The following is a 27,065-nucleotide window of genomic DNA, read 5'->3' as shown; positions in this document are numbered from 1 at the left end:
ATTTTCAGTGACTTCGGAAAGTATTCAGACCCCTTGATTTTGTCCACATTTTGTTACGTTACAGCCTTATTTTAAAATGTATTAAATTATAGTTTTTTTGTAATTTTAGAAATACCTTATTTACATAAGTATTCAGACCCTTTGCAATGAGACTCGAAATTGAGCTCAGGTGCATCCTGTTTCCATTGATCATCCTGAGATGTTTCTGCAACTTGATTGGAGAACACCTGTGGTAAATTCAATTCATTGGACATGATTTGGAAAGGCACACACCAGTCTATATAAGATCCCACAGTTGACAGTGCACGTCAGAGCAAAAGGAATTGTCCGTAGAGCTCCGAGACAGGATTGTGTCAAGGCACAGATCTGGGAAAGGGTACCAAAAAATGTCTGCAGCATTGAAGGTCCCCAAGAACACAGTGGCCTTCATCATTCTTAAATGGAAGAAGTTTGGAACCATCAAGACTCTTCCTGGAGCTGACTACCTGGACAAACAGAAGGGCCTTGGTGAGAGAGGTGACCAAGATAGTGATGGTCACTCTGACAGAGCTCTAGAGTTCCTCTGTGGAGATGGGAGAACATTTCAGAAGGACAATAATCTCTGCAGCACTACACCAATCAGGCCTTTATGGTAGAGTAGCCAGACAGAAGCCACTCCTCAGTAAAAGGCACATGACAGCCCGCTTGGAGTTTGCCAAAAAGCGCCTAAAGACTCTAAGACCATGAGAAACAGATTCTCTGGTCTGATGAAACCAAGATTGAACTATTTGGCCTGAATGCCAAATGTCACATCTGGAGGAAACCTGGCACCATCCCTACGGTGAAGCATGGTGGTGGCAGCTTCATGCTGTGGGGATGTTTTTCAGCAGCAGGGACTGGGAGAATATTCAGGATTGAGGCGAGGATGAATGGAGCAAAATACAGAGAGATCCTTGATGAAAACCTGCTCCAGAGTGCTCAGGAACACAGCCAGAGCCCAGACTTGAACCCGATCGAACATCTCTGGAGAGACCTGAAAATAGCTGTGCAGCAACGCTCCCCATCCAACCTGACAGAGCTTGAGAGGATCTGCAGAGAAGAATGGGAGAAACTCCCCAAATCTTTTATTTTTTTATTTCACCTTTATTTAACCAGGTAGGCCAGTTGAGAACAGGTTTCAATTACAACTGCGACCTGGCCAAGATAAAGCAAAGCAGTGCAACACAAACAACAACACAGATTTACACATGGAATAAACAAACATACAGTCAATAGAAAAGTCTATATACAGTGTGTGCAAATGAGGTAAGATTAGGGAGGTAAGGCAATAAATAGGCCATAGTGGCGAAATATTTACAATTGAGCAATTAAACACTGGAGTGATAGATGTGCAGAAGATGAATGTGCAAGTAGAGATACTAGGGTGCAAAGGTGCAAAAAATAAATAACAGTATGGGGATGAGGTAGTTGGATGGGCTATTTACAGATGGGCTATGTACAGGTGCTCTGACAGCTGGTGCTTAAAGTTAGTGAGGGAGATATGAGTCTCCAGCTTCAGTGATTTTTGCAATTTGTTCCAGTTATTGGCAGCAGAAAGCTGGAAGGAAAGGCGGCCAAAGGAGGAATTGGCTTTGGGGGTGACCAGTGAAATATACCTGCTGGAGCACGTGCTATGGGTGGGTGTTGCTATGGTGACCAGTGAGCTGAGTTAAGGCGGGGCTTTACCTAGCAAAGACTTATAGATCACCTGGAGCCAGTGGGTTTGGCGACGAATATGAAGCAAGGGCCAGCCAACGAGAACATACAGGTCGCAGTGCTGGGTAGTATATATGGGGCTTTGGTGACAAAACAGATGGCACTGTGATAGACTGCATCCAAATACAGGTGTGCCAAGCTTGTAGCATCATACCCAAGAAGACTCAATGCTGTAATCGCTGCCAAAGATGCTTCAACAAAGTACTGAGTAAAGGGTCTCAATACTTATGTAAATGCCATATTTCGTTTTTTAAATGTTTTATAAATTAGCAAAAAATGCCAATTTTTTTTTTGCTTTGTCATTATGGGGTATTTTGTGTGAAGTGATTCAATCAGTTCTAGAATTAGTGTAATGTAACAAAATGTGGAAAAAGTCAAGGGGTCTGAGTATTTTCCGAAGGCACTGTAAACTGTATGTCTGTGTGTGTATGCTGTAACCCAGTGGCTTGCCAACCTGGCCATTGGTATTCACATAACACTCCAGTCAGATTACAAATGAGACCACCCAGCAGACTGCCTTTTACAGCAAGCAATTACTCCGAAACATTCCACTACATGCATATTAAAATGACAAATAACACAATACATATGAACTATGCTGAATGCTGTATCGCTTTAGACTTCATCATGGTACGACCACCGCCGGCGGACTTACTAAGGTCACATTCCCATGTTGACACAGCATATTAACAGTCAAGAAGGCTACAGGTTGGTACATTCATCCCATTTGTCCTACATGCTAATATTTATGGCGATACAACATTGAACAATATTAAACAATGAACTATTCTTCTGAATGTACTACAAAAAGAAAAGGCAACAAATAAAGTATAAAGAAATCAATTTGGGTAGATGGATTAAGATCAAATTATGTCTTGACCTTTTTTCTATTTCAACGACTATAACTAGAGGAATTCATAACAGAATCATTTTAGGCTTTCTGCTCTGTGGTTTTTCTTTGGGTTTCATCATTAAAACAGAGCTTCTCTTTTCTGGGCTCAGCTATAACAATTACAGACTGATTATTAGGAAGCAAAGAGCATGAGACTCAAACAAATATGGAACATTCATTATAATTATCTATAATATGACACTAATGCACTGAACATTTAGGGAAAGCCAAGAGTCTTGATCGGGTTACAAAAAAGTACTTATTTCTAGATCATGTGTTCTTTAGACTGTAATGATCTGTCCTTACTAATATATCAATCATTATAGACATGCTTTCTACGTCTTATGTAGAGTATTCATAGGAATTATTAGAGTATTTCTCTGTACTATAGTTTCCACCTGGATTTATAGTGAGTGATATTATTAGGACGTCAGCAACGGACATTAATAACAGCTCTGTCATGACAAATGAAAGCCTTGTGAGATTGGCATTTAAATCCCTCCATAGCATTTTGTACTAATTCATCAAGCTGACTTAGTTTCTCTGTACATACTGTAAGTCAAAATTGGTGGGCTGCAGCTTACTCATGCATGCTGCCAGGTAGATTTGGGTGTGTTAAGACTGTTGACGACCTTCTGGTGTTAACACTTAAACAACCTGTCAGTCTCCCTCTGAGTTAAAAGTGTTCCCATCCAAGTAAATCTATTCAGACAATCACCACACTATCCATACTTATTGACAGCTCAGTCCACCTCTACTGTGGTGGGTGATTAGGAGAATTGTGCCTGTGCGTACGTGCATACATGCATGTGTGTGTGTGCGTGTGTGTGTAACAGTGACAGTGGAGGTACAGGCACAGGTGTTAGCCAGTGACAGTTAGACTAATGAGTGTTGACAGTCCCTCCCACCCTGCAGCTGTTTGTTCCAATAGTCCAAACATCACACAGCTGGAGTGGATTACTTCATCATTCATCAACACACACACAGACATACACCTAGGTCTACACATGCACACAAACACACTCACACATGAATTGTGACTGCAACAAAAGATCTACACTTATCGTCTCCCCTGTGCTCCAGTGATGTTTGGAGGTCAGCTTCCATACCTATCCAATCCTGTCAGGGGTTAGAGGTGTATTTAGGAGAGAGAAAGAAGCAGGACCATGGACCCATTGGACACAGACGTCAATTCAACGTCTATTCCACGTTGGTTCCATGTAATTTCATTGAAATTACGTGGGAAACGACGCTGATTCAACCAGTGTGTACCCAGTGGGGCGGGCACAGAATGGCTACTCCTGCTCTGTCATCGTGAACACAAACAGACTTTTTATTGGATGATCATTATGTTGTGACAGGTCATATGAGGAAGTAATGAATTCTATTACTGCAAACACTGTTGCTTCCTAATGAGCAGGTCTGGGACCAGGTCTGGTGTTTATGAGATGTGTTAGAATAAATCTATTAGAGCAGTAGGATTGTGTAGGCACTGTTTCCAAATCATATTAAATATGTCTTGTTACGAAGACAGGCCGGGCCAGCTGAGTATTCAGAGAAGGGATGAGGGGAGAGGGGGAGGACGGTGGGAGAAGGAGGTATGGGTGAATGGGTTCTAGGTCTAGGCTGAGTAGCCGTCAGGGATTTGCACCTCTCTCACTCTCTTTCACTGGTCAGACCGAGAGGAAGACAGACTGAGGCTGCAGGAGAAAAGCCTATCTGACATCACATCAGCAGGAAAGCTCCTCTGGGCAGCTCTTCCCCTGGACATGACGCCAGCACGCCGCCTGAATACTGCATGGCTGGACACACACACACACACACACACACACACACACACACACACACACACACACACACACACACACACACACACACACACACACACACCTATCCTCTCACCCCTCCTCTCCTCTCCTCTTTTTCACCGTGTCCCTCCCTCCCTCCCTCCCTCCCTCCCTCCCTCCCTCCCTGCCTCCCTCCCTCCCTCCCTCCCTCCCTCCCTCCCTCCCTCCCTCCCTCCCTCTCCTCTCATTATACCTCATTATACCTCTCTCCCCTCCCCTGCTGACACAGGAGGTGAGGGTGCAATGGCATCTCCATGGTTACCCCCTGTGGGTCTCCACCGCTGATCTCTGTAAATAAAGTTAATTATGCCTGACTCAGTCGGTGGGGCAATATGCCCCGGGCCAGGGGGGCGCCTGGCGGGATTCACACCCAGTTTATGGGCTTGATCGAGTGGAAACCGTGCAGGGGGAGAGAGGAGGGAGAGACTGCCAGTCTGACTAATGTATGTTTTGGCTGCCAAGGATTGAATATGGTTACAGGTTGACAGGAACATCAAAACAATATGAAGAGACAGATGGAGAGTGAGAGGCGTGTGGGGAAAAGAGGAAAGGGTGAGAGGAACACATGAGATGAGAGGAGAGGGTTGACACAGAGGCACTAAGAGGGGAGGAGAGAGTGAGGAGTGGACATTTATACAACATTAAAAGATAGTTGATTTAAAGTGGAACAGAAGACTTTCACCTGCTGATTAAAGCACTTTATCACATAATGTATCACTTTTTTTTTTTTTTTTTTTTTTTATTCTTTACTGAATGTTTAAAACATAGAATGTGCTTGCAGTGAAGCCGCTCAACAACTACATCACAAAAGTCATCTAACAGACTCACATCCAGAGCGACACACAGAAGCAACCAGGGTCAACTCCCTGCTCAAGGGCGCGTCGACAGATCTCCCGCAAGGTAAAAAAACTACGGGGACCTGAACCAGCGATCCATCAGCCACCGGCACAAGCATAATGTATCACTTCATTTCACAATAAGTGAGAATAAACATACACACACTTGACATGATAAGACTCATAGCCAGGGCTGCATGTAAACAGTAGCGGCACAGAGAGATAGACATGGAAAGAGAGAGACCGAGGTGGAGAGACCAAGTGACACAGATAAAATGATGGAAGGAGAGTGATAGAGATGGAGAGTGAGCGAGAAAGATAGAGCGACGGAAGGTGAGAGAGAGATGGAAAGAGAGAGAGACCAAAGGAGAGAGATGGCGATTGAGATATAGAGCGAGAAGGTAAGGGTGGTATACAGAAGTTAGCCCAATTTGGTAAAAGACCAGGTCCATATTATGGCAAGAACAGCTCAAATTGTATTTTATTTTATTTAACCTTTATTTAACTAGGCAAGCCAGTTAAGAACAAATTCTTATTTACAATGATGGCCTACCAGAAGGCAAAAGGCCTCCTGCGGGGATGGGGGCCTGGAATAAAAAATAAAAAATAAATATAACATAAATATAGGACAAAACACACATCACAACGAGACAACACAACACTACATAAAGAGAGACCTAAGACAACAACATAGCAAGGCAGCAACACATGACAACACAGTATGGTAGCAAGACAACATAACAACAACATGGCAGCAACACAACATGGTAGCAGCACAAAACATGGTACAAACATTATTGGGCACAGGTAACAGCACAAAGAGCAAGAATACATCACACAAACAGCCACAACTGTCAGTAAGAGTGTCCATGATTGAGTCTTTGAATGAAGAGATGGAGATAAATAAGCAAAGCAAAGAGCAAAGAGAAACGACAGTCCATCATTTCTTTAAGGCATGGTCAGTTAATGCAGAAAATGTGAAGAATTTGAAAGTTTCTTCAAGTGCTGTTGCAAAAACCATCAAGCGCTATGATGAAACTAGCTCTCATGAGGACTGCCACAGGAAAGGAAGACCCAGAGTTACCTCTGTTGCAGAGGATAAATTCATTAAGAGTTAACTGCACCTCAGATTGCAGCCCAAATAAATGCTTCACAGAGTTCAAGTAACAGACACATCTCAATATCAACTGTTCAGAGGAGACTGCGTGAATCAGGCCTTCATCAAATCAAATCAAATCAAATTTATTTATATAGCCCTTCGTACATCAGCTGATATCTCGAAGTGCTGTACAGAAACCCAGCCTAAAACCCCAAACAGCAAGCAAAGCATGTAAAAGAAGCACAGTGGCTAGGAAAAACTCCCTAGGAAAAACTCCCTAGAAAGGCCAAAAACCTAGGAAGAAACCTAGAGAGGAACCAGGCTATGAGGGGTGGCCAGTCCTCTTCTGGCTGTGCAGGGTGGATATTATAACAGAACATGGTCAAGATGTTAAAATGTTAAAATGTTCATAAATGACCAGCATGGTCAAATAATAATAATCATAGTAGTTGTCGAGGGTGCAACAAGCACGTCCGGTGAACAGGTCAGGGCTCCACAGCCGCAGGCAGAACAGTTGAAACTGGAGCAGCAGCACGGCCAGGTGGACTGGGGACAGCAAGGAGTCATCATACCAGGTAGTCCTGAGGCATGGTCCTAGGGCTCAGGTCATCCGAGAGAAAGACAGAAAGAGAGAAAGAGAGAAAGAGAGAATTAGAGAGAGCATATTTAAATTCACACAGGACACCGGATAAGACAAGAGAAATACTCCAGATGTAACAGACTGACCCTAGCCCCCCGACACATAAACTACTGCAGCATAAATACTGGAGGCTGAGACAGGAGGGATCAGAAGACACTGTGGCCCCATCCGATGATACCCCCGGACAGGGCCAAACAGGCAGGATATAACCCCACCCACTTTGCCAAAGCACAGCCCCCACACCACTAGAGGGATGTCTCCAACCACCAACTTACCATCCTAAGACAAGGCCGAGTATAGCCCACAACGATCTCCGCCATGGCACAACCCAAGGGGGGGGCGCCAACCCAGACAGGAAGACCACGTCAGTGACTCAACCCACTCAAGTGACGCACCCCTCGCATGGACGGCATGGAAGAACTCCAGTAAGCCAGTGACTCATGGCCGAATTGCTGCAAAGAAACCACTACTTAAGGAAACCAATAAGAAGAAGAGACTTGCTTGGGCCAAGAAACATGAGCAATGGACATTAGACCGGTGGAAATCTGTCCTTTGGTTTGATGAGTCCAAATTTGAGATTTTTGGTTCTAACTGCTGTGTCTTTGTGTGATGCAGAGAAGGGGAACGGATGATCTCCGCATGTGTGCTTCCCACCATGACTCATGGAGGAGGAGGTGTTATGGTGTGGGGGTGTGGGGGTGCTTTACTGGTGACACTGTCTGTGATTTATTTAGAATTCAAGGCACACTTAACCAGCATGTCTACCACAGCATTCTGCAGCGATACGCCATCCCATCTGGTTTGCGCTTAGTGGGACTATCATTTGTTTTTCAACAGGACAATGACCCAAAACACACCTCCAGGCTGTGTAAGGGCTATTTGACACAGAAGGAGAGTGATGGAGTGCTGCATCAGATGACCTGGCCTCCACAATCACCCAACCTCAACCCAATTGAGATGGTTTGGGATGAGTTGGACCGCAGAGTGAAAGAAAATCAGCCAAGTGCTCAGCATATGTGGTAACTCCTTTAAGATAGTTGGAAAAACATTCCTTATGAAGCTGGTTGAGAGAATACCAAGAGTGTGCAAAGCTGTCATCAAGGCAAACGGTGGCTACTTTGAAGAATCTTAATTATATTTTGATTTGTTTAACACTGTTTTGGTTACTACATGATTCCATATGTGTTATTTCATAGTTTCGATGTCTTCACTATTATTCTACAATGTGGAAAATAGTAAAAATAAAGAAAAACATTTGAATGAGTAGGTGTGTCCAAACTTTTGACTGGTACTGTATAAGCTCTGTAGAGTTAATACAGAGTTGATGTGCCTATAGTGGCATCTTCTGATTTCATACCCCAATGCAGGAGAGTAAAACAATGTGTCTCTATGATTGTCTGTCCAACAAACATCATATACTATTTTCCCACAAGCACACACCCATGCACACATACACACACCCACGCACACACACACACACACACACACACACACACACACACACACACACACACACACACACACACACACACACACACACACACACACACACACACACACACACACACACACATTCTCTTTCATACACATAACCGTGATTGTGACATGTGAACATCTGTAAGAGGATAGGATCATGATGAATGGCTTTGTTCATGTGGTAAATAGTACACACCCCCAAACATCAATCTCAGACAAACACACTTCATGTCAATGTCAATACACATACATCAGCTCTGAAAACAAAGACATGCTCAGGTTCTTCTCAAAATGCTCTATATCATTACAGTTCTATTTATTTTACCTGTGTGTGTCAAACTCATGAACAAAATAAGACACTCACTAATAACTACTGAAGTAGAATAGAGGTTTGAGTTGCCTACAACCTTCTGAAAGAGACTCGTCAAGCCACTGATATAAAATATTAGAGGTGCATTTGTCAGCACATATCCTCAGTTATGAGGAAATAAAGACATCAACTTCACTGAGACGTCTGCCTCAAAGAGAGAGAGATGCAGTGAGGAAATGAGGGAGAGAGGCTTTCATCTGAGCACGTCATGTATTCCTCCTCAGACTGCAAACGCTCTATTAATGAAAGAGAGCGAGAGCGAGAGCGAGAGCGAGAGAGAGAGAGAGAGAGAGAGAGCGCGCGAGAGAGAGAGAGAGAGAGTTGAGGAAGGTCGCAAATGAGAATGAGAGTCTGATTCATGAACTTGAGTTCTCTTGTTTTTATTCTATTTCCATTCCTGCATCACTGTGTTTTAAAGCCTCTTTTGTAAAGCTTGAAAAACAGCTTTAAAAAGCTTCTCATAATGGGGAGACTTTCACTGACTGTAAACATTGTTCATGTAGATCTAAAATGTATGTGATTTAAAATGTACGTGAATCACTCTCAGACAAAGGAAATGGAGTGGATGGGGAATAATGCAGAAGAATACTAGACAATCTCACATCTCCTCACTGACGTGACGCATTAGATACACATTCTTGTTGTCTGAGCATAGATTTATGACTAAATGTATTGTGAGCAGACACCATAGACCACAGCATTGCACTGTATTGAGAGAGTTGCATTGCAGCTTCACTTGCTTGTTTGCTTGCTGAGAACTAATCCAAATACTCACAATGAGTATGCCCAGAGCTGGACGCAGCAACCAATTCTACGTTGTTCAAACTCTCTCTCTCTCTGTGTGTGTGTAAGGCAGTGTTTCAGGGTACTGTGGTGCCCTTGAGGTAGAGTAAACACCGATCAAGGCTGTGAGTAGCACATCCCCCTTCTGTCCAGAACCTAGAGATGAAAGGCTCTGTTCTCCTGCGAGCCTGAAAACACAGACAGCTCAGGCTTTGATCCTCCATGGAGTTGACCTCGCTGCGACCCCGTTTTCCCACTGCCAGCCCAAACAAAGCCCTCTGTTCTCCATCAGACCTTGGGATGGAGCAAAATGGGTGTGGATTCACAGTTGGAGACAAAAGACAAAGAGAAATCAATGATTGTACCTGGAGAGTATAAATAAGACATCAGACCAGGTGTCAGGTGTACACAGGAAGACTAACTTAACACTCAATAGACACGAGAACTAATCTATTTCACAAAAATGAAGTGTAACCAGTTCAGAAGGGAAACGCGAGTGTGGCGGCTTCAGCTGATATTGCACCAATTGGATTCACACTCTAATTGCATGCAGTCTATTTAAGTTGGGCAGTTTCACACATGGTTCCTGAATGCCGGATGTCACGCACTCACATGCGTTGGTGTCTCTTGCTGCCGTAATGCTGTAACTAGCTGTTACTCGCTATGCTTGCTGTTTCTGAGTTCCCACCACCATCCCAGCCTCCACCTGTATGGGTTTTGTGTTCTTTCTTCGGGGGATTTGTTATAGCATATCGTGCTCACAGCCTGTAGTTATATTATCATCAGTTATATTATCATCTTCATATGACGCAGAGCCCTAACGCCAAGACAGGCGTTATATTTCTAAGGAATGGTTAAACGTGGTGTTTTCTTTTTTAAATGGATTTAGCTTGAAATTTGGACAAATGGTTTCCTCTTTCAATTGTTCTTCTCTCTCTCTCTCTCTCTCTCTCTTCTATCATCTTAAATGTCAGCCAGAGGAAAAAACAATCAGTCTCTTCTGTTCTGAAATTAACTTTAATAAACTTAAATAAATTCGCTCTTAGACTGTGTTACTAATGACTAGGGCACTCTGTGATGACGTCAGCTTTTTGGGTTTCATGGTGAACTACATGCAAAAGGTGTATTGTCACCACCAACTGGACAGGGTTGAAAAAAGATGTACAAAAGAAAAGTAAATTCCATATCAGGAAGGGAACATTAACATGAATCTGCACAAACTCCTTCAGTCAATCAAAAACACAAATCCCCTGCTCAGGCTCTGAGGGTGGAACCGCACGAGACAGTACTCCAGGTAGCTCCTCAGATGTCAAATGTTTTAATTGCAGAACGAGTCTGCTGCAGAAACAATGATGTCAATCTTTCTTGACTTCTTTTATTTTTTAAGTTCCGTATATCACCATTGCTATAAATGTCACAAAGTCCACTTTCTTCACATGAAGAATGTCTGGGTCCTACTGGTGATACTCAAGCCTCGGTGTATGTTGCTGGTGATACTCAGGCCTCGGTGTATGTTACTGGTGATACTCAGGCCTCGGTGTATGTTACTGGTGAAACTCAAGCCTCGGTGTATGTTGCTGGTGATACTCAGGCCTCGGTGTATGTTACTGGTGAAACTCAAGCCTCGGTGTATGTTGCTGGTGATACTCAAGCCTTGGTGTATGTTGCTGGTGATACTCAGGCCTCGGTGTATGTTACTGGTGATACTCAGGCCTCGGTGTATGTTACTGGTGAAACTCAAGCCTCGGTGTATGTTGCTGGTGATACTCAAGCCTCAGTGTATGTTGCTGGTGATAGTCAAGCCTCGGTGTATGTTGCTGGTGATACTCAAGCCTCGGTGTATGTTGCTGGTGAAATTCAATCCTCGGTGTATGTTGCTGGTGATACTCAAGCCTCGGTGTATGTTACTGGTGATACTCAAGCCTCGGTGTATGTTGCTGGTGATACTCAAGCCTCGGTGTATATTGCTGGTGATACTCAGGCCTCGGTGTATGTTACTGGTGATACTCAGGCCTCGGTGTATGTTGCTGGTGATACTCAATCCTCGGTGTATGTTACTGGTGATACTCAAGCCTCGGTGTATGTTGCTGGTGATAGTCAAGCCTCGGTGTATATTGCTGGTGATACTCAACCCTTGGTGTATGTTACTGGTGATACTCAGGCCTCGGTGTATGTTGCTGGTGATACTCAGGCCTCGGTGTATGTTACTGGTGATACTCAGGCCTCGGTGTATGTTGCTGGTGTTACTCAGGCCTCGGTGAATGTTGCTGTGTAGATCTACTGGTATTCACAAACATCGGACCTTCAGATCTTTCTAAAATGTTTACCACCTCCGCATAGGACTCAGACTGAACTTCCCTGGTTTTGGCAACCTCCATCTCTTTCACCCTATTTGGGAGTTCCAAGGATGTCGCCTCATGTTCTCCACCACAGTTACAACACTTTATTCCTTTGCCACTCTCTTTGACTATACAGTCTCCATCATAGTGATTTTCCCACACGTCCCACGTCTCGGCTCCTTCTGTCTGCAGACAATTCCTACATGTCCAAACATTTTACATCGCTTACACTGCAAAGGCCTGGATGCAAAGGCTCTGACAGGATAATACACATATCCCAGCTTCACTCTGGTCGGGAGGGACTCCACATTAAAAAACACAAGGTGAGATGAACTCCCCTCCTTCTTGCCACATTATTCATCCAGCGTACATCAACCACTCCAGGAATTTCCTTTTGTATATCAATGTCAACTTCTTCCCGAAACTCCAGAAATTACTCCTTTAATAGGTGCCCTGCTCTGTAGCGCAAATCACGACACATCATAATCTCCAAATCGAGGGTGTTCCTGAAAATCAGAAACACAATCAAATCTGAACAAGGCTAACCAATGCTTTCTCCACCACTTTGGATGTTTTCAATGGATTCACCAAGTCGGGCATACATAATCCCCCAAAACCAGATACAATGGGAAACTATAAACAGTAGCCGTTTTCTTTCCCACTTCAACTTAGCTTTTTTTCCTATTTCTTTGAACAAAAGTCCATTCTTCATTCCCACAGCCGACCGATTCAAGCTCCATCTACTTTTCTGCCATCTCACAGGACTTTCCTCTGACAAATCCCCCTCAGCTCCAGGCTCTTAACGTGGGATGATGATGTCAGTTGCAGGCTCTTGACGCGGGATGATGATGTCAGCTCCAGGCTCCTGATACTGGATGTAAGCTTTAGGCTTTTGGCCAGGAGTGTCTCTAACCAATTATATTATCATAGTTAAGCAGTGGTGTCAGTTCAGTAATATATCAAATATCAAATATCCACCTGGAGTGGTGCTCTCTCCTAATTTTTTATTTGAGTCATTTATGCGGTGTTAGAAGAAACCACCATGGGGACAGCGGACCATAAGCCTACAGTGTCTTCTCCATTCTCCCTCAAAACACCTGTTAAACCCTCCATACCCCCTTGAACAGTGAAAGCACGGAAACTATGCAGAGACATACATTCTGTTCCATTACAGTGACTGTCAACATTGTCTCCTTCTCTCTGGCAGACAGCTGTTTTACAGCGTATATGGTGAGACTCTGCCCTCCCTGGGGTTCTGCAGGGCTTTACTGTTAGCCATATTATAGACTCAGGGGGCTAGCCGCTGGAACATGGGTTTGTGTCATACTAAACAGCCAGCAGGGTGCCATCTCTCTGCCCTCAGATCCCCGGTCTCTCTCTCACACACCACATTACTCCCAAGGTCTATTCACTATATGGCCCTGTCATGGATGACCAAGTAGGCAACGAGAGACGCTGAGATAGGGTGCAAATATTAGAGGTTTAATTCCTCCAATTTGCAAAAATACAAATCATAACAGAAGAAGAAACTCCCAGATGTGTTAAAATAGACAAATATAGAGGGCCTCCTGAGTGGCGCAGCTGTCTTATTTAATTATTTAACCTTTATTTAACTAGGAAAGTCAGTTAAGAAAGGCAAAAGGCCTCCTGCGGGGACGGGGACTGGTATTAAAAATACAAATATAGAACAAAACACACATCACGAGAAGAGAGACACCACAACACTACATAAAGAGAGACCAAAGACAACAACACAGCATGGTAGCAACACAACATGACAACAACATGGTAGAACACAACATGGCAGCAGCACAACATGGTAGCAGAACCAAACATGATACAAACATTTTTGGGCACAGACAACAGCACAAAGGCAAGAAGGTAGAGACAACAATACATCACACGAAGCAGCCACAACTGTCAGTAAGAGTGTCCATGATTGATTCTTTGACTAAGGCACCGCATCGCAGTGCTTGAGGCGTCACTACAGACCCGGGTTCGACCCCAGGCAGTGTCACAGCCGGCCGTGATCAGGAGACCCATGAGGCGGCGCACAATTGGCCCAGCGTCGTCTGGTTTAGGGGAGGGTTTGGCCGACCAGGATTTCCTTGTCCCATTGCGCTCTAGCAACTCCTTGTTGCGGGCCAGGTGCCTGCAAGCTGATATCGATCACCAGCTGGACGGTGTTTCCACCGACACATTGATGCGGCTGGCTTCCGGGTTAAGCAAGCAGTGTGTCAAGAAGCAGTGCGGCTTGGCAGGGTCGTGTTTCAGGCACATTATATAAACTCTTTATAGTGTTTTATTTACATTTTAGAGGTGATAAGTTGGACAAATCGGGTGAAAAAAGCAGTTTCCCCACACGGCTTATCTCCCCCTTTCCCTATCACGCAGTAGGTTTCGCTTCCCCACCCGTCATTTTTATATATAGACCCGATGGAGCTCATTGCCTTCTTCAATCATGCGTAGACGGGCAGCATGAAAGTCTCGTCATTGATTTTGCTGGAAAGGTGAGAAATTGTGCTTTACAATGGTATTCATATTACAGTTGACCTGAAAGTATTGTGTTTTTTGGGAGCTAAAATAAGGTAAATTGTGCATTATGGCGCAATGTACAAAAGTGCATTAGCTAACTATAGTAATGTTATTTGTATCTCAGAAATCCATTTGCATTGCTAGTTATAGCCTAATGTTTGATAACTTGTTAACATTTAACCTAGTTGGTTAGCTTTAGCTATCTGCAGATTCATGCTCCAACATGTCATGCATGTTGGCTAGCTATGACAATCTATTTGTACTGTAGCTATGGGTTGGGATTATGGTTCATTGTTTAGCTAGCTAGCTAGCTACATCTCTAAACAAAAGACTCCACATCGCAAAGGAATGATTACATGACCCATCAAGTTAACCAGGTGTGTCTGGGGTAATTATGGTCATGTATAGTATTTCATGAACATGTGTACTAGTCTAGACAATAGTGACCCATCCACTTAGCTATATTCTGCTGGTGGTGGTTCTAGCATTTATTTCACATGCCCCATCAATTTAGACAAGTGTATCTGGGTACACATCATCTAAAAATGATCTGGACACTTTCAAAGTCAGATTAGGATATAGGCCAAGGACTAGATAAAGTGTGTTTTTACCTGGAGTTTTTCCTCATTGTAGTATCATTATAGAAGCGAATACATGTGTATTAGAGTAATAATAAACCACTTTAAGTCTTGAAATCGTTGGTTGTTTACCGCACTACCTTACTCACTCTGTTCAGCACATGGCCTCACATGTGAATTCTTAAAGAGATGGGTGGGGCTATGGCTTAAGAGGGTGTGAACGATGCTGAATAGGAGTAGAAGAGCTCTCCAGTAGGTGCAGCAAAACATTCAAGTGCCATTTTCTCAAAAGTGGGGTTACAATTTTATCAACTTTCAAATCAGAATTACTTTCCCATTGTGTATGATATACCATTTTGTAGTTGTGAGTCTCTACTTTTATCCAATGTAAAAAACATAAAAATATTATGGTGCAAATATTAGAGGTTTTATTCCTCCAATTTGCAAAAATACAAATCATAACAGAAGATAAACCCCAAAATGTGTTAAAATAGACAAATATACCGGGTCATTTGGTACAGGTAAAGAGACATGGTGGATAATGGTAATGTAATTGTATAATGTCTTGAGAGTTGAGAGTTATAGATTGTCAAATATGATTGCATATGATGTCACTCTGGAGGCACTCTGGCATATTTTCAATTAAAGAAACACAATTGTTAATACAAGTTTTATGCAAATTGTATTTTTTAAGTAGGCTGAATGTAGTTAATAGTTAACATTAACCAGCACAGAAACTTGCAATCAAATGCTGAAAACATACAAGGATCAGCCTCACCTAGGCTGTGGATCGACCCAGATAGTTTTTATGCATACCACGGCTATTTAGTTAAGTTACTGAACCAAAAGCTTATGGAAACATATTAAACAGTATGCTCTAAAAAGAATCTACCGCGATAGTGACTTTGTCTGTTTGAATATATAATATGCCATTAGCTTTTAGTCCAGGGAAGCTAATGCTGGTCAGAGGCGGGTGAAAGTAATTAAAACATGCACATACATTATGTCTGTGTCAAATGAACAATAACTTACATATGTAGAAAATCAAATAAACCTTTTTATTCAGTGAATTTAAGGATATCATATGGCATTGGTCAGACTACGATGGCAGATAAAAAAAAATTAAAAACTGAAGGTAATTTTCATAGTCATTTCGAAAATGTCTGTTAAAACATTGTCACTGTCACCATTGGTGTCATTATAGATGAGAATGTATGTGTATTAGAGTAAAAACACCTTTTCAAGAATGATATACCGTAACATTTTTAGCAATAAAGTAACAAATGACAGAACAATTAAAAGTTATTTGGTCAGTCAATCACACTGAAGGAAAAGAAAAGCAAAGCAATGTTATTGCTTATCAGAAATGTGATATTGAAGCTCATGGCCATGCACAGACCTTTAGGGACGGAGGTGCTCAAAGTGAAAAATCAGAATTATCTACTCCTGTTGTCACATTTAGTTCTTTTTTTTTTATAGAATAGGCCTTTATGTTCTCCAAAAACCTCCCTCACCCAGGCTAAACAGAGACATCAAGTCGGGCAGAAAGGGGCTGTGGGCTATCAGCTAATCATTGCGAATGTAGCAATGAATCAGATGTTTAGTTAGCTATGCTATTAAAAAAATCTAACTGGTCTTAACTTGATTTGCATTTGTTTTGTTGCGGATCTATCCATTTTATAAAAAATGTCAAATTGTCCACTTCTCTGAGAGACGATCACACGCAACTCAAAAGTACTACTCCAAACTCACCACCCGGCGCCTGTAGTATATCCCTTGCGTGCAGCCAGAACAACCACAGCAGTGTGTGCTCTCGTGGTGGCAGAGGGCCGGGAAGGGAGAATCTTCTAAGATTCAAGAGCTTGTGATATTAGGTAGTATGATGGGCAATTTGTTACCTTTACAAGAAATAAAAGGTAACATCACCAATCACAAATGGCAGGTGCTCGAGCACACTTACAGTCCTATCTGTGCACTTGTATGTTGCAGGTAAAAACTGTCAGACCTGTAGCGATTGCTATAATGTAAATCCACAGTTTGGATTCTTTAACATCTCTCACCATTAGTATTAGTATCATTATAGAAGAGAATACATGTGTATTAGATTAATAATAATATGATGCAATAACTAATTCCCTGTATTTTTTTTTTTACAAATTACAGAAACATTTCAGTTATTTGGTCAGTCAATCACACTGAAGGAAAAAAAAGCAAAGCAATGTTATTGCTTATCAGAAATGTACTTATTTGATATTGCAGCTCAGGGCGTGCACAGACCTTTAGGCCCGGCGGTGACCCCCACCCCCCCCCCCTGCAAAAAGCAATTTGATTAAACTTCTTTCAGGAGAAGGCCATAGGGGCACAGGGAACTCTCCACAATCTTCTTCTGCATGGCATCAGAAGTCCCAGAAGGAAAAGGAATCAGCCAGTAATCCACACGGGCAGTAACCTTCCTTTCATTTGGGTTGATCCGGTTCTGCAGGACAATTTTGAAGGTTTTCCCTGTTTTGTTTGACTGGAAGATGTCAGCATTGCGAGCGGCTTCTTGTAAATGTGGAGTTGAGTAAACTCCTCTCCCGTAAAGCTTCCGGTCTCCAGCTTTGTAGTGAGAGCTGATGATGCCTTTAGATCCTGTGAAACTGGTCCCGTGATAGGAGACTGGCTACTCTCCTGGAGCAGTGTGACATCGCCACCCATTAGGTCATAGCCGCACATTCCCTTCTGGATACTTATCAAGAACCTTGATTGCAATTCGGTTCCATCCATACGGGCGTGCATATGTCTCACCACCTCTGTCACAAAGCATTGGGTCAGACATATGACTGAAATCAAAATCAAACCTTGGGTCAAAAAAATCATTTTCATCCACAAGCAACTCTTTTAGAATAGCTGAGTTAGTGTCTGTGGTGGAGCACAAACTGTTCAAGATTTGCCACATCATAATAAATGTTTTTACTGTGAGTAAATTGACTGTATCAGGTAAAGGTTTCTCAGGGTTCTGCAAGGTAAACTCTGATAAAGGCTTTACATTAGCCCCCAAAAGATGAGACATTGCCTCAAAGACAACGTCTCTGTCCATATTGTTCTTGTTCGTTTGTAGTGTAGCTATCAGCATGGTTTTGTGAATCAGTTTATCTTGCCAATCAGTATGAAAAGTGTTCACCTTACTCTGATTTATAATAATGTCCTTTCCCCATTCTGAAATCATTCACAGACTTTAATTTTCAATTTAAATATAGTTTTTTCCCATAAAAGCTTTACACAATTCCTAGAAATTATCACATCTCTGAGTTTGCAATGTCATGCCCCCCTCCCATACACACATAAACATACAAAAACAGTCTCTTCCCCTTCTCTCCTCCACTCGCACCTCTCTGTCACCAATACCACATCATCTGTATTCCTAAGCATTCCCCCTACTTTACTCCCCTCCTGCTCCCCCCTCCCATCTCTCCCCGGTTCTCCTCGTCTCTCACCCCTCCAACAGAGAGGAAGTGAAGGTCCTCCAACAACCTTTTTCAAACAGCCTCTCAGTCCCTCAGTTTTCCACTTAATGGCCCCACAGCCACATAAACAGGATGCCGAATTACAAATAACAAATGTTCAGCAATCATAGAGGGCTGTGCAATCACTGTGAAAGCAACGCAGCTCACTGGAGAAAAAAGAGGCAAATTGAAATGGCGTGAAGATGGGAGATTTTCCACACTCACACTTTCTCCCATATGCAGTCACACAGACACTCATACACACACGCACGCAGGCACACACTCGCTCAGCGCCTGTTGTTGGAAGTATGAGGGAGAAGAGAAAGCAGATGGAGATGCTAAATTGGTATTCAGTTTGTAAGTGTAAGATAGAGAGTGTGTGTGTGTGCATGTGTGTGTGTGTGTGGTCTAGCTGTTGTGAGCCATCTGTTGAGAGAAAGAGATGGTGTCTTCAGAATGCTTAGAATAGATGAGGATGCTCTTTCTCTGCAATCACTTTCCCCAATCTAGCAGCTTTATACAATTTACCATGTTTAAAATGGAGCACTATTAACATTAAATGGCAGAGAATTATAGTCATTATCTCACATACAAACAGGGAAAGTGTTCAAGAATGCAGGTGGAAGAACTTGATAAATGCACCAATACGCACATACAGTATGCACGTCAAAACACAGATAAACACACACATCCATGCAAACATGCACACAGAGTACAGGGGATCACAGGAACTCTGGTCATCTTAGTTCTTTCTTCATGACTAAAACAGTTAAGTGCTGTTAATAGACTGGAAGATGTACCAATTACAGTACATCACCATTGATTTGTTATTATCTTGTAGATTGTGAAAAGCCAATTACGGAGGTTGCAACACATGCATTTTCCCTCAGTGAGCGGTGAGCTGGAAGCAATAGCAAAGAGATACATTTCAAGCTAAGAATATAATGCATTCGAAAAGTATTCAGACCCCTTCCCCTTTTCCACATTTTGTTAGGTTACAGCCTTATTCTAAAATGGATTTTAAAAAATGTATCACTTCACAATACCCCATAATGATGAAGTGAAAACAGGTTTTTAGACATTTTTGCAAATGTATTAAAAATAAAAACAGAAATAACTTATGTACGTAAGTATTCAAACCCTTTGCTAGGAGACTCAAAATTGAGCTCAGGTGCATCCTATTTTAACTGATTATCCTTGAGATGTTACTACAACTTCATTGGAGTCCACCTGTAGTAAATTTAATCGAACTGACATTATTTGGAAAGACACACACCTGTCTATATAAGGTACTAAGTTGACAGTGCATGTCAGAGAAAAAACCAAGCCATGAGGTCGAAGGAATTGTCTGTAGAGCTCAGAGACAGGATTGTGTCAAGGCACAGATCTGGGGAAGGGTACCAAAAAATGTCTGCAGAATTTAAAGTCCCCAAGAACACAGTGGCCTCCATCATGATTAAATGAGAGAAGTTTGGAACCACCAAGACTCTTCCTAGAGCTGGCCGCCCGGCCAAACTGAGCAATCAGGGGAGAAGGGAATTGGTCAGGGAGGTGACCAAGAACCTGATGGTCACTCTGACAGAGCTCCAGAGTGCCTCTGTGGAGATGGGAGAACCTTCCAGAAGGACAACAATCTCTGCAGCACTTCACCAATCAGGCCTATATGGTAGAGTGGCTAGACGGAAGCCATTCCTCAGTAAGGCACATGACAGCCCGCTTGAAGTTTGTCTAAAGGACTCTCAGACCATGAGAAACAAGATTCTACGTTCTGATGAAACTAAGATTGAACTCTTTGGCATAAATGCCAAGTGCCACGTCTGGAGGAAACCTGGCACCATCCCTACGGTGAAGCATGGTGGTGGCAGCATCATGCTGTAAGGATGTTTTTCAGCGGCAGGGACTGGGAGACTAGTCAGGATAAAAGGAGAGATGAACGGAGCAAAGGACAGAGAGATCCTTGATGAATACCTGCTCCAGATCGCTCAGGACGTCAGACTGGGGCGAAGGTTCACCTTCCAACAGGATAACAACCCTAAGCACACAGCCAAAACAACGCAGGAGTGGCTTCGGGACAAGTCTCTGAATGTCCTTGAGTGGCCCAGCCAGAGCTCGGACTTGAACCCGATCGAACATCTCTGGAGAGACCTGAAAATGTCTGTGCAGTGACGTTCCCCATCCACCCTGACAGAGTTTGGATCTGCAGAGAAGAATGGGAGAAATTCCCCAAATACAGGTGTGCCAAGCTTGTTGGGTCATACCCAAAAAGACTCAAGTCTGTAATCACTGACCAAGGTGCTTCAACAAAATACTGAGTAAAGAGTCGGAATACTAATGTAAATGTAATATTTCAGTTTTTTTATTATCAATTTGCAAAAAATAAAAAATAAACATTTTTTTGTGTGTACATTGATGAGGGAAAAAAATATTTAATCTATTTTAGAATAAGGCTGTAACATAACAAAATTAGGAAAAACTCAAGGGGTCAATGCAAGGTAGCAATTCTGTTCAGCAATCTTATGGCTGGGGGGGTAGAAGCTGTTCAGGTAACTTTTGGTCCCAGACTTGGTGCTCTGGTACTGCTTGCAGTATGGTAGCAGAGAAAACAGTCTATGGCTTCGGTGGCTGGAGACAGTATTCCGGGCCTTCCTCTGATACTGCCTGGTATAGAGGTCCAGGGAGCTCTGCCCCAGTGATGTACTGGGCCGTCCGCACCACCCTCTGTAGTGATCGAGGGCGGTGCAGTTGCCATAACAAGTGGTGATACCAGCCAGTCAAGACACTCTCAATGGTGCAGCTGTAGAACTTTTTGAGGATCTGAGGGGCCATGCCAAATCTTTTCAACGTCTAACCTCCTGTCGCGCCTTCTTCATGACTGTGCCGGTGTGAAAGGACCATATTAAATCCTTGGTGATGTGGACACCAAGGAACTTTAAGGTCTTGACCCACTCGACTACTGCCCTGTCAACTTTGAGGGAGAGGTTGTTGACCTGGCACCACACAGCCAAGTCTTTGACCTCCTCCCTGTAGGCTGTCTCATCATCATTGTTGATCAGGCCTACCACCATTGTGTCGTCAGCAAACTTGATGATGGTATTGGAGTCGTGTGTGACCACACAGTCGTGGGTGAACAAGGAATACAGAAGGGTACTAAGCACACACCCCTGAGGTGCTCCCATGTTGAGGGTCAGTGTGGCAGTTGTGTTATTACCCTCACCACCTGGGGGCAGCCCGTCAGAAAGTCCAGGATCCAGTTGCAGAGGGAGGTATTCAGTCCCAGGGTCACAAGCTTGGTGATGAGTTTGGAGGGGACTATGGTATTGAACGCTGAGCTGTAGTCAATGAACAGCTTTCTCACATAGGTAATCCTCTTGTCCAGGTGTAACCGAGCAGTGTGGAATGCAATAGAGATTGCATCGTCTGTCGATTTCTTGGGGGGGAATGCAAACTGTAGTGAGTCCAGGATGTCTGGGATGATGGTGTTGATATGTGCCATGACCAGCCTTTCAAAGCATTTTATGGTTACAGATGTGAGTGCTACTGTGACGATCGTCGTAAGGAGAAGACCAAGGTGCAGCGTGGTAAGTGTTCATATTTCTATTTTATTTAACTCAGAACACTAAATCAAAATAATAAACAACGAAAAACGAACGTCACGTTCTACAGTCTTACTGAGCTGTACAAAAACAAGATCCCACACTGAAGGAGGGAAAAAGGGCTGCCTAAGTATGATTCCCAATCAGAGGCAATGATAGACAGCTGCCTCTGATTGGAAACCATACTAGGCCAATCAAAGGAAAACAACAACATAGAAATATAACACATAGAATGCCCACCCCACACCCTGACCTAACAAAATAGAGAAATACAACATCTTTCTCAGGTCAGGGCGTGACAGCTACGGGATGATAGTTGTTTAGTCAGGTTACCTTTGAGTTCTTAGGAACAGGGACAATGGTGGTCTGCTTTGAAACATGTTGGGATTACAGAGTGGGAAAAGGAAATGTTGAAAATGTCAGTGAAAACACTTGCCAGCTGGTCTGCACATGCACTCTGGTATTCCATCTGGCCCAGCAGCCTTGCGAGTGTTAACCTGTTTAAAAGTGTTACTCACATCGGTCACAGAGAGCAAGATCACACAGTCTTCTAGGACAGCAGTGGTTCTCATGCCAGGCTCAGTGTTGTTTGCCTCAAAACAAGCATTTGTCTGGGAGGCTTGCATCTCTGGGTAATTTACGTCTGGGTTTTCCTTTGTAATCCGTAATAGTCTGCAAACCTTGCCACATCTGACAAGCGTCTGAGCCGGCATAGTAGGACTCTTAGTCCTATATTTACCTTTTCCATGTTTGATGACGCGTCGGTGGTCGTAGCGAGCGTTCTTGTAAGCGTCGTAGCGGGCTTTCTTGTAAGCGTCCATGTCCATGTCCTGTTCCTTGAAAGCTGTAGCTCTAGCCTAGAGCTCAGTGTGGATATTGCTTGGAATCCATGGATTTTGGTTAGGCTACATACAATCAATGTTGGGATAATGTCGTTAATGCACTTATTGATGAAGCCATGACTGATGTGGTAAACTCCTCAATTTTATTGGAATAATCCCTGAACATACTCCAGTCTGTACTTGCAAGGCAGTCTTGTAGCCTAGCGCCCACTTCGCCGGACCACTTCCGTAACTGAACGTGTCATTGGTACTTCCTGTTTGAGTTTTTGCTTGTAAACAGGAAGCAGGATGATGGAGTCATGTTCTGATTTGCTGAAGGGAGAGCCTTCTATGCTGAGAGATACAGTACATGAGCCTAGGCCTATAGTAGTGATATAAGACTACTACAACCTCTGCCAGGAGGAATAAACCTTTACGGCACATGGGGTAGTGGACTTATATGGGTAGCTGGTTCAAGCTCTGACTGCTGCTCCACAGTCACTATACTATTACTGATTATGCCACAGTAGCATCTCTAAACAGTCCTCCTCTATTTTCCCTATACCGAACATGTGCAATCAACTCATCCCCCCAGTCCTTGCACTCACCCAACTCTTCAACAGACTCAGTAGAGCTCGCCACTTCACTATAATACAGTCAGTGAGTTCTGTCTCTGAGCCTCTGTCACCACACTACTCTGTCTGATAGATTGTTAGTGAGAGAGACAGATCTTTCCAACCTACAGAAACAGATGCTGTCTAAGCATGTGTACATGTGTACTGAGCTGTGACGGGCTGACCTCTGTGTAACCGGTAGTGTGTGACAGCGTTGTGACAGTGTTTACCCTGGGACTGTCACTGTTGTACTGATATCTGATCACAGGATCAGAACATTGTAAAGCCACCATGCAGAGTGGGTTCCCTGTGACAAGACTAGGTGGACCTGATGACTGCTCAAAAGGACCAGTGTGTGTGTGTATGTGTGTGCGTGTGTGTATGTGTGTGTGTGCTGACACTGATGTGACACATACAGTGTTTGGTGATGTATTACATTTGTGTATGTATGCAGCGTTGCAGTTCAATCAAATCAAATCAGATAAAAGTTGATTGATTTATTGCGTACACAGTTTTGCAGATGTTTATAGCAGGTGCAGTGAAATGCATACGTTACTAGCTCCTAACATGCAGTAAAATGTCAAACACAAATAATCATAACATAAATCAAGAAATGTCGGAACTAATCCAATTAACAACCCAAATAGCACTGTAACAGTAATCCAAATGCAATCTAAACGTATATACACCAGATGAATTTACACCAGATATACTAAGAATGATATGTACAGCAGTAGATATATTAGAGTGAGCTATGTCAATAGTCCAGTATATAAATAAATATGCAGTGTTTATAAACATTGTAACTAAAATGCAATGTAGTAAAAATATTAGAATGAGCCATGTCGAAAATGAAGTACTTAAATAAGCAGTACAGCCACCCGAGTGGCGCAGCGGTCTAAGGCACTGTATCGTAGTGCTAGAGGCGTCACTACAGACTCGGGTTCGATCCCGGGCTGTTTCACAACTGGATGTGATCGGGAGTCCCATAGGGCGGTGAACAATTGCAGCATCGTCCGGGTTACGGAAGGATTTGGCCGGGGGGGGGGCTTTACTTGGCTCATCACGCACTAGCGACTCCTTGTGGCGGGCCAGACGCCTGCAGGCTGACCTTGGTCGTCAGTTGAACGGTGTTTCCTCCAACACATTGGTGCGGCTGGATTCCAGGTTTAACGGGCGTGTGTTACGAAGCGTGGTTAGGCGATTCATGTTTAGGAGGACGCATGACTCGACTGTTCACCTCCCGAGCCCGTTGGGGAGTTGCAGCGATGAGACAAGATCGAAATTGGGGAAAAAGAGGGGGTAAAATACAAAATTCAAAGAAATAAGCAGTACAAAGCCCCATGGCAAAGCGGAGAGAATTGCAGGAAATTAGCTTCTGCACAAGAGCCCGGAATATAATGTGAATGGTTTGTATAGACAGTATGTGAATAGAAAAGGTGTGTACAGCAGTAGTTATATAGGACGAGCCATGACTAGAATACAGTATATACTGTACATATAAAGCTATGATGGTAGCTGAGTAAACAGGCTGTGGATTCAGTGGCTAAGTTAACTAGACGGCCGTGTTCCTGGGTTCATGGTGGATGGCTAAGTTAACTAGACGGACGTGTTCCTGGGTTCATGGTGGATGGCTAAGTTAACTAGACGGACATGTGGCTGGGTTCATGGTGGATGGCTAAGTTAACTAGACGGACATGTGGCTGGGTTCATGGTGGATGGCTAAGTTAACTAGACGGACATGTGGCTGGGTTCATGGTGGATGGCTAAGTTAACTAGACGGACGTGTTCCTGGGTTCATGGTGGATACCAGGATCTGATTTGCATGATGCTCAGCCTTGTTGTCACCTAATACAACTTGTTCCTGCCCACGGCAAACTGTAGGAAAGGATTCAGTCCTTGACAAGTAGGAGGACAGGATTCAGACTGTTGAGACTAGAGCCTACTCAGTTTCATGAATAATGCTCAGTGACCATTTTAATGCATTTTAAAAGGCTAAAGCTATAATTTGTATAGGCAATATGGTTATCTTCTGCTAAGTAAAATAGCAGGCCATCACTGCATATTTTCTGTCTCGTATACTGTAGTGATTTCCATTGTGTTTTACTGCCTCACACATGGCTAGGTAGAGATAAAAAAGTCAGACAAAATAATTAGGAACAAAAGACCTCTAATTCTGGCCCCATTAATTCATAGGAAATATATATCTTCTCATAAAGAAGGAGGAAGGGAGGGAGAGAGGGAGCGAGATGGAGAGAGGGAAAAAAGAAGGGAAGGAGAGACAAAAATTATGTGTGAGAAATGTGTGTGTGTGTGCTTGCGTGTGTTAATTAATGCTTGTTTAGACATTCATGTCATGGCTGGAGAGAGCGATGGTTTGTTCCTTATTACCAGAGAGGAGATAATGACCCTATAAAGCAGAGCGTTGCGTGTTCTCCTCTCATGCACGGCTACAGCCCTATCGACGCCGTGCACCATAGAGCCACAGCAAAACAAGAACAATGGACAAAGAAATTAGAACTGAAATCATCCGGACAATTAGACATGCATATTTTACGCTCCTATGTCTTTTAAAGCCAGGGATTAAATCTCCCATGTTGGAAATGGATGGATGTGATACGTGATGTTGATGCTTTGTAGTGTAATAAGAAGGAGCTGAGGTCCGTAGAGACGGCCATGTTGAAACCAATAATGTTAATGATTTTACAGTTACACAGTGAAATAGGTACTACTTTCCTTTGTATTCATGTTCAAGCTTATAGTATAGATGGTATTGGAGAGGAAATAACATTTAACTGCAGGCCTTAAGTAGTGACATATTGTGCACGTTTTCCAGGTAAAAACATACACTATATATACAAAGGTATGTGGACCCCTTCAAAATAGTGGATTTGGCTATTTCAGCCACACTTGTTGCTGACAGGTGTATGAAATGGAGCACACAGCCATGCAATCTCCATAGAGAAACATTGGCAGTAGAATCGCCTTACTGAAGAGCTCAGTGACTTTCAACGTGGCACCGTCATAGAATGCCACTTTTCTAACAAGTCAGTTTGTCAAATTTCTGCCCTGCTAGAGCTGCCCCGGTCAACTGTAACTGCCTCTGGAAGAAACGTCAGCACAAGAACTGTTCGTCGGGAGCTTCATGAAATGGGTTTCCATCTGGCAGTCCAACGGACGAATCTGGGTATGGTTGGCTGTCAGGAGAACGCTACTTGCCCGAATGCATAGTGCCACTGCCAACTGTAAAGTTTGGTGGAGGAGGAATAATGGTTTGGGGCTGTTTATCATGGTTCGGGTTAGGCCCCTTAGATCCAGCGAAGGGAAATCTTAACGCTACAGTACACAATGACATTCTAGATGATTTTGTTCTTCCAACTTCTGTGCTTCAAACAGTTTGTGGAAGGCCCTTTCCTGTTTCTA

At 43.3% G+C, this 27,065-nt stretch overlaps 1 pseudogene; it reads right to left on the bottom strand.

Moving 5' to 3' along the window:
• Positions 1-17,458: 17,458 nt before the first annotated feature.
• LOC145862594 (uncharacterized) lies at positions 17,459-23,034 on the bottom strand (annotated as a pseudogene).
• Between the last annotated feature and the right edge of the window lie 4,031 nt (positions 23,035-27,065).

The sequence above is a fragment of the Salmo salar genome, chromosome 21 (assembly GCF_965601325.2).
Source record: "Salmo salar chromosome 21, fSalSal1, whole genome shotgun sequence".
NCBI classification, from domain to species: domain Eukaryota; kingdom Metazoa; phylum Chordata; class Actinopteri; order Salmoniformes; family Salmonidae; genus Salmo; species Salmo salar.
This window is presented reverse-complemented; position numbering and strand designations above follow the sequence as displayed.